Source organism: Heterocephalus glaber, unplaced genomic scaffold (assembly GCF_053883595.1).
Source record: "Heterocephalus glaber isolate CG9 unplaced genomic scaffold, H.glaber_assembly_v1.0 deba00001579, whole genome shotgun sequence".
NCBI lineage: Eukaryota > Metazoa > Chordata > Mammalia > Rodentia > Bathyergidae > Heterocephalus > Heterocephalus glaber.
The window spans coordinates 1,509,120-1,516,987 of NW_028258360.1; the positions used below are offsets into that span (position 1 = coordinate 1,509,120).

At 38.3% G+C, this 7,868-nt stretch overlaps 1 pseudogene; it reads right to left on the reverse strand.

The window, feature by feature from the left end:
• Window positions 1-4,188: 4,188 nt before the first annotated feature.
• LOC101704039 (ubiquitin-conjugating enzyme E2 N pseudogene) lies at window positions 4,189-4,645 on the reverse strand (annotated as a pseudogene).
• Window positions 4,646-7,868: the final 3,223 nt, after the last annotated feature.

The following is a 7,868-nucleotide window of genomic DNA, read 5'->3' on the forward strand; positions in this document are numbered from 1 at the left end:
ACAAGAGGCAAATATAAAACCAAATGATGCAGAAAGGTTGAAAATAAAGGAAAAGAAAATTATATATTAGAAAAATGTTAACAAAAATGAGGCAGGAGTAATAATGCTAAAATGACAAAATATAACTCAAGGGTAAAAGCACAAAGGAAGAAAAAAATCCATTATATGAATAAAAAAATCTATCAAAAAGATAGAAGAATCATAAAGCAATTTACAATTTTCACCATAGCTTTCACATATAAAAATATAAGAAAAAATTGAAAGTGCATTCGTAGTGAGAGATTTTAGCACTCTTTTCTCAAAAACTGACAGACTGGATTGAAAAAAAAGAGCACACAAGGTATTTGAATATTGATAACAGTTTTCTTGGGCAGTGGGCAAAAGTTGTGCTCCAAGTGTTTATCTAGAGGATCATGAGGATTCAAAAAGGAGACATTTGTGAAGGTACTAAGAACACTCACACACTGTATATGCACTGTCTACACAACAGGAGTGAAATGAGCATCCCACTCCACTTTCTGATCTTTTAAAACAGCTGCATTCCGACATGCACAGAGCAGTTGTTGTCAAAGTGACTCCCTGCACCAGCCCCATGGGAATCATGGGGACTTTGTTAGAAATGCAGGTTGTTGGGTGCCAACTTCAGGGCTCCCGAGTCAGCAGCTCTGGGGCTGGACCCAGCTGTAGCAAGCTCTCCAGGGCCTTCTGCCTAACTGCAGAATCACTGGCCCAGGTCAAACCTCAGAAACCTTCCTCTGCCCTTACATGGCTTGGATGTCTTTATGGCAATAGAAAATCAAATGTTCACATGTTGTTTACATTTCTGTTTCATAATTACCATGATAGTCTGCTTCCAGGGAGAACCCTAACTGGGACCTGATCATACTGACAGTTTCCTGTTAAATTATGACCTGAATATAGTTGAATTTTATGTAAGGAAAAAGTAAAATAATAAGTAGCTCTCATGGTAAAAATATTGTGTAAAACATGAGAAATAAAGTCAATATGTTATGATAATTTGTCATGCTTGAATTACATGCATTGATTCTGGGCAAAATTTTCATGGCAGCCATCTCTGGTTTCCCACTGGCTGCGTCTGCAGTCAAGGTTATCCCCAGAGGTCTCGGGATGAGCCTTCCATCAGGGAAGAACTGAGACCAGGCAAAACCGGAAATAGAGGGAAATCTCTCATTCCTCCTTTCCCTTACTCTTCCCCATTCCTGAGTGGTATCCTTTCTCTGCTTCCCTTTCCATGCATTCTGACCAATTAAAATGACTAAAACTTGCTGAAGAGCATTTGCAGCAGTCAGTGGGACAGCTCCTTTAGAGAGTTTGTATATAAAAAAAGAGGATCATTCATGGAAATGACAACTTGCCTACATCCATCAAATTATTCAAGATGCACTTCCAGCACAGCACAGTGGAAGCCTGTGGAGAAGAGGGTAATAGAAATGATGGCTGAGGGGGATTAAAAAAGAAAAAAAGAACATATAAAATGATTACTATATATGCTAAATCCAGAGGTATAATTAACTGACATTTCTGTGTCTAAGGTCCTAAAGGAAAAAATTTAGTGACCCTAAAGGGTCATTTAGTGAATGACCTTGAGCAAACCCTTCTCCTCTTCTAGCTTTTCAAGACCCCACCTGAGACTCAGAGTTCAGACCTCACCACAATTACTCCGAGAAGCCCAGCCTGGGTCTTCCCCATTGTCTTGCTCTTTCTACTGGGAAGTACTGGAAAGGACAGATAAGAAATGTTTCCCTCTTGTATTGGCTTTCATCAGAGTGATTCACTTGTGCGCTCAGATACCACAAGCTAATGAATATCTACCACTGTTACTCTAAACACATGTGTCTCGGAAGCTCTCCAGTCATCTTCACCAGGGATCCTGCATCTCAGACACGCTCTGCTACTGAGTTCTTTTACCACCTGTCTTGGCCTTGTGGACTTCTAGAAGTGGATTTATTTATCACACATCTATTTGATGGTGGCTCTTGGGAAATTTAAATTTCTGAACTATCAAGGAAAAGTCTTATGCATTCAAGAGTGAGGATATTTTTATGGGCTCAAGTGTCTTCAAGGGCTCCTCTTGGCTTTTTAAAAATCCCAGATCCACAAGCTAATAACAGGCAGGACAGAAAGCTTCTTTTAGAAATAACCTTAGTGTTTGAGAATGGAAAATACATACACCTAGAAACTAAATACCATTTTCTTAAGCTACGGGACTGATACAATTTTAGGCAAGAAAACAAAGAAATTGTTCAGGACCCGAGCTTGGCAGCCAGGACCTGAATCTTGGCTGAACCACTAACTTGCTGTATCACCACCGCTTTGATACACATTTATTTTTCAAATTAATTTTCTCATCTAAGAAACAGGGCTAACTCTATCCATTTTACCGATTTGTTGCAAGCATTGAATATGATCCTATTCCCGAGGAAGGTAGGCATGTGTGTAGATAGCAGGTGCTCTACATGTTATTTAAAGTCTATTTCTTTCCCATTTAGGAGAAAGTACTTTGTGTGCGTGTTGAAAATGTAATTTTAATAGATAATTCTTCATCTTACATAGGAGCACAATAAAATACACCATGTTCTGAAGAAACTCCAGAAGTTATGAGAATGTGAAGAAAATCCAGACGGGCTACAATATCCATTACCTTAAACTGCAAGAATCAATAATTCCGACCCAAAGGTTAACATTTACATATTTATGACTAACTACATAAGACTTAAAAATAACAAAAATTGGGAATTAGCTGTGGAGAGAGGTGGGAAAGAACAGTTTTGTGAGGGAAGAAACTCTTAACAATGAAAAATTTACTAAAACTGAATTAAAAGCTGCCATAGCATACTAGACAGGATGGATGCAAGACTCATTAACTCAAAGTCTGGTGCTCTTGAAGGAAGAAATCTTTCTGATGAGACACAAGCTGCTTCCTTGAGATTTCCTCTTAGTTCTGTAAGGAAAACTTGACAAATATCTCTACAAACCCCAAATGATTATCGGATTGGTATTTCCTAATCATGCACCAATGGTAATACATGAAGTTTTCAGACAAAAACTAAGAAAGGTCATAACCTAAAATTGAGGCAAGAAGAAAAAAAATGTGGCACAAAATATGTGAAAGTCCTAGATGTCAGTCACAGCTGCTTTCTTTGCTGCAACTCTCCTGTACAGTGATTTTCAAACATTGTGGCAAGACACCTATGATCACCTAACCAGGTAACACAAAGTATTTATTTCAAATTTCTTGGGGGTTAAGAAAAAGTCAGATACTGGTGCTTTATGCATGCTCAGGGCCTGTGTATAAATACTCCATTCAGTAATATCTCAACACAAATTTGCATCTGTGAAAAGAAATTGGCAAATCCATCTCTTGCCATTCTATTTGTCAGATGGTGAAGGCCACAACAGAATGTTCCATCAGTTTTAATTTTTAAATACAAGTGTCACATTGGGAAAATGAAATAAACACAGTAAAATAAACTGTACAAAGGCAAAGTAGAATAACAAAAAGTATTTTACTAAAACATAAGATTTACAGAAGCTTCCAGATAAGCCGTACAAAATGGTCACAAGCTTCTTTTGAAGGGGGGAATCTACACTTGACAACAAAGTCACAATGTTATTAGTGAGGGCTGTGATGTTTGTTAATGTTCCAATTTTGGTTCAAACAATCAGCTTGTCCATCTATATCATCCAAATAAAGTTAGACTTGGCTAGAGAGCATATTCTAGAGAATTGGTTAGCTGCTTTTTAACCAATGCAATTAGATCACCATAAAAGGGGGGAAAAGGAGCCCATGAAATTTTGAAACTACTTTTCCCCTCAAAAAATAAAATAAAGAATACCCATACCCCTGCAGCTAACCCTGACAACTACCTTCATTCACAGTGCTTTGTACTTAAACCATGATGGGGGAAATGCATAAAAGCAGAGGGCCACTGCTTTTAAACATTTCACAACAATCCAGATGATACTCCTAGCCTCTGCTCAAGCTTTACAACAGTAAATCAGGACAAGTCATAGATTTTCTAATGTGCATTTAATCATCAAAGGACTGAAGATGTCTGGGCTTTTATTCTGTAATGTTTCTAAGACTGCATCCATTAAATGAAAACAAAAAAGGAAGAAGTCTTGGCAGAACAGGAGAAGTGACACAGACTTGATGATTGGATCGACTTAAATATTGTTCCTGGCTCATAGCCTAGTCCATGCTCTAGCTGTTTCTATGGCTTGGGCTTCATTGGTCTTCCACTGCTCCGCTACATCGTTTGCTAATGGGTCCTCTGGATTAGGAGCACTTAACAAAGCCTGGATCAAGAGCAGAACTGTGCAGATCTGCAGTGCTGGGGACCATTTATCTTTCAAAATACCTAAACATATTCTTCTCAACTTTTCTACATTAGGATGATAAAGTTTGGTCATGAAACGTACTTTAGGTGCTGCCATTGGGCATTCTTCTGGAAGAAATAGTTCCAGTTTAAAAGTCCCTCCCTCAAAGGGGGAATCCTGGGGGCCAGCAATGACCACATGAAAATAACAGGCGTTGCCCTCATCTGGTTCTGCTTTAATGCCAGGAACTGGTTCTGCCAGCAAACAGTGTTTCCTTGATGGTCCTGTGGGGTAGACCAGCCATCTTGTCAGATTCCATCTTCTGGAAAGTACTTCTGATATGCAGCAAGGATGGGATCCAAACCCCTTACCTGGTTTCTCAAGATTACAAGGAAAAGTGTGGATAAGAATGAGAAAGTCTCTAGATGGATTAATTTTATTTGAACCTCGCTAATCCTTCAACTCTTTTGAACGGTTCTTGGATCATGCTTTTTGTCTAACTTCATTATGTAAATATGGGAGAAGCAAACCAGTCCCTTGCTTCCCTCCATCCTCCCTTCTCTGCCACAGGGATCATACTTTCCCTACTGTACAGGCCTTGAGGTGTGTGCTCTGGTGGCTTCCAGTAGGAAGCCAGGCCCAGAAAACAGCCACTGCCCTGGGTGTAGCAACTGTGGGTGAATCCTTCAAATATTCTTAAAAATGGAAGCAGTTATTCTTGATCATATCTTAAGTCCCATATCACTCTCACTTTTGTAATTCTCGATTTAAAGAAGAATACCTTCCATCTGTTCAAAGTCTAAAAACCATCAATGCAATGCTAGCTTTGCTGCTCAAACTGTGGTCCATGGACCAGAAGGATCATCAGGATTTGGAGTGAGTTAGAATTGCAGACTCCCAGGGCTCACCCAGATGTCCTGGGTCCTGATTTTAACTGGATCCCAAGGTGATGCATATCCCATTAAAGTCTGAGAAGCACTGTTTTTAAAAGCACAACTCCCTTTTATTTGTATAAAATTCACTGCCTTCATCTTCAAACACTGTCTCCAGAAGCCACATGAAATCTCATAAAACTCCTATGAGAGGGCTCCCATTTTTGCCATTTTTATAAAGGGAAATTGAGCTGGAGAATAAAAGGAGCTTGCTGAGGGACTGGGGATGGTGACTGTTGCGTAGTGAGTGGGGCCACCATCATGTTCAGCCAGATGTCACCATGTGTAACGTTGGGACTCCTGTTAGAGCCACATCTGCCTTTTGATGTGCAAGCTAATTAAAAAGTTATCATATAGCATGTCATTTGCACAAGATGATGCCCTTTTGAAAGTTGTCAATGTTTCTTTGAAACGAGAGAGATTGATTTGTACACTAGCGTTTTAAAGACTTGATTAATGTTGTGTTATTTATTTCGGCCACCCTTGATCTTTAATTATAAAATTATGCAGTCTGGAATCTGGCTGTTGGACCCCCTCAGTGTCAAATTTAACTGAGCACATTTCTCTCTGATAGCTTGTCATGGTGTGGGCTTCAAAATACACAAGCAAACTGCCTTGCTCTCAGACCATTGATCTTCCCCTCTGTAGTTAGTGGCCATAACTTTTTGAGGACAAATGTATGTAGCTGCTGCTGGGACCAGCTGCTTTTGTACCCACTTGCAGGTGGGGTGCAGGAGAGATGAACTTCATGTGGCCTCTAGTTGAGTAGATGAATTTGAGCTACTTCTCCCAGGCCATTTCTTCTCCTCTGCTGTTTTTCTTGCAGTGTGCATTCTCTGTCCAGAAGGGAATTACAGGTGGGTAGTAAGTCAGGTGTCTACCTAAGCCACCAAGAAATGCACAGGAAACATACAAGCTCATGCAAATCTGATAAACAAATAGGAAATGCTATGGCATTATTTTCTTTTAAAGTCCTACTCCCATTTCTTCACGTCTTGTTTAGTTCTGTAAGCTTTTCTGTCATGATTTGGTGACTCTTGCAGCTCATGATTTTAAAAAGGAGGTGTCTCTGTTCCATATTGTACCCACTTCTAACTCCTATGTTCTAAGGAAAAAAAGAATGAGCTCTTGGGATAAAAGTGTGGTCATGTCATGGGAAGTAATGATTGGACAAAATTTCTCTCAAATGCTTCCAAGACTAGATGGTAATTTAAAATAATACATCCCTCCCTTAGACATGGTTACATAAGATATCTTTCTGTTTTGCCTATTATTTTTCCCTCTCCATCATATTTGGGCATATTTAAAATTATTATGTTTTAGATTTCAGTTTCATAAGATATTTTAAAAAGATAAAAAGAGGCTCACCTCATAATCTTTATTGTATGGATAGTTTTGGTTTTCCATTCTTAAGTCTTCTAAATAAAATTTCAACATGCTTTTTAATACCTCATACCTTGTGAAAATTAAAATGGTGCTTAAAATCACACCATGGCAATTTTGTGCAGAATATGAAACTTTTACCCTACTTGATGCTATTATAAATTATTCATATTGAGTAAGTGTCAAAAATGGCTAGGATTCAGTAGTTTAGGGAATAAAATGTTCTGTTTTTCACTCTTATCTAAAGAAATTTAGTGTAGTTTAAAAATCCTGAGGGCTTGAGTTAACTGTACTGAGATGATGGAAGTGTTCTGTGTTTGTGCTGTCCAACACGGTAGCCACTAGCCACATGTGGTCATCAAGTATTTGAAATATAGAAAGTGCACCTGAGGAATTGAATTTTAAATTTCATTTAGTTTAATTTAAATTTAAAAAGCCTATTGTCTGTTTTAATAAAGGCACTGTATTGGAACCTAAATATGTCCATTTATTTTGATGTCATTTATGCTACTTTTGAACTACTACAGCAGAATTGTATAGCTGCAACAGAAAGTAGTCCACAAAGCTTAAACTATTTAAGATTTAGCTTTTTATAGAATGCTTCTGCCATCTCTGGTCTAGACTGAGAGTCAGTGGACTAGGGTCGATAAGGCACGAGGAAAAGCAGTCATGTTAATTCAGAGCTGCCTAACTATGGGGGCCACATAGATAAAATTGTGGTCTTGAATATCTTGTTAGGAGATAGGCAATTTTTTAATTAGTATTTTTCCTGTAAAATGCAATCATGGTTAAGATAAAATTTCAGAAAAAATGAAAGTACAAAGTAAAGGTCATTTTCTGTGTATCTGTAAGCATATGTATGTGTGCTTGTGTATGTGTTATAGAGCAAATACTATCATTCCATATGTAAGAACTTAGAACTTTCAGCTTATTACCATTTAAGACTTAATTTTGATTTTTCTTTCGGTGTCACTGGGGATTGAACCCAGGGACCCCTGAAGTACATTTCCAGGATATATGGAGATAGATATAGACAGATACAGGTATACATACAGATACAGATATAAATATAGATGTAGATTTGACACAGTCTCTCTAAATTGCCCAGGCTGGCCTCAAAATTGCAATCCTCCTGTTTCAGTATCCTGAATATCTGTGATTACAGGGACATGGCACCACACCTGACCTCATCTTGATAATTTTAAGACTTCC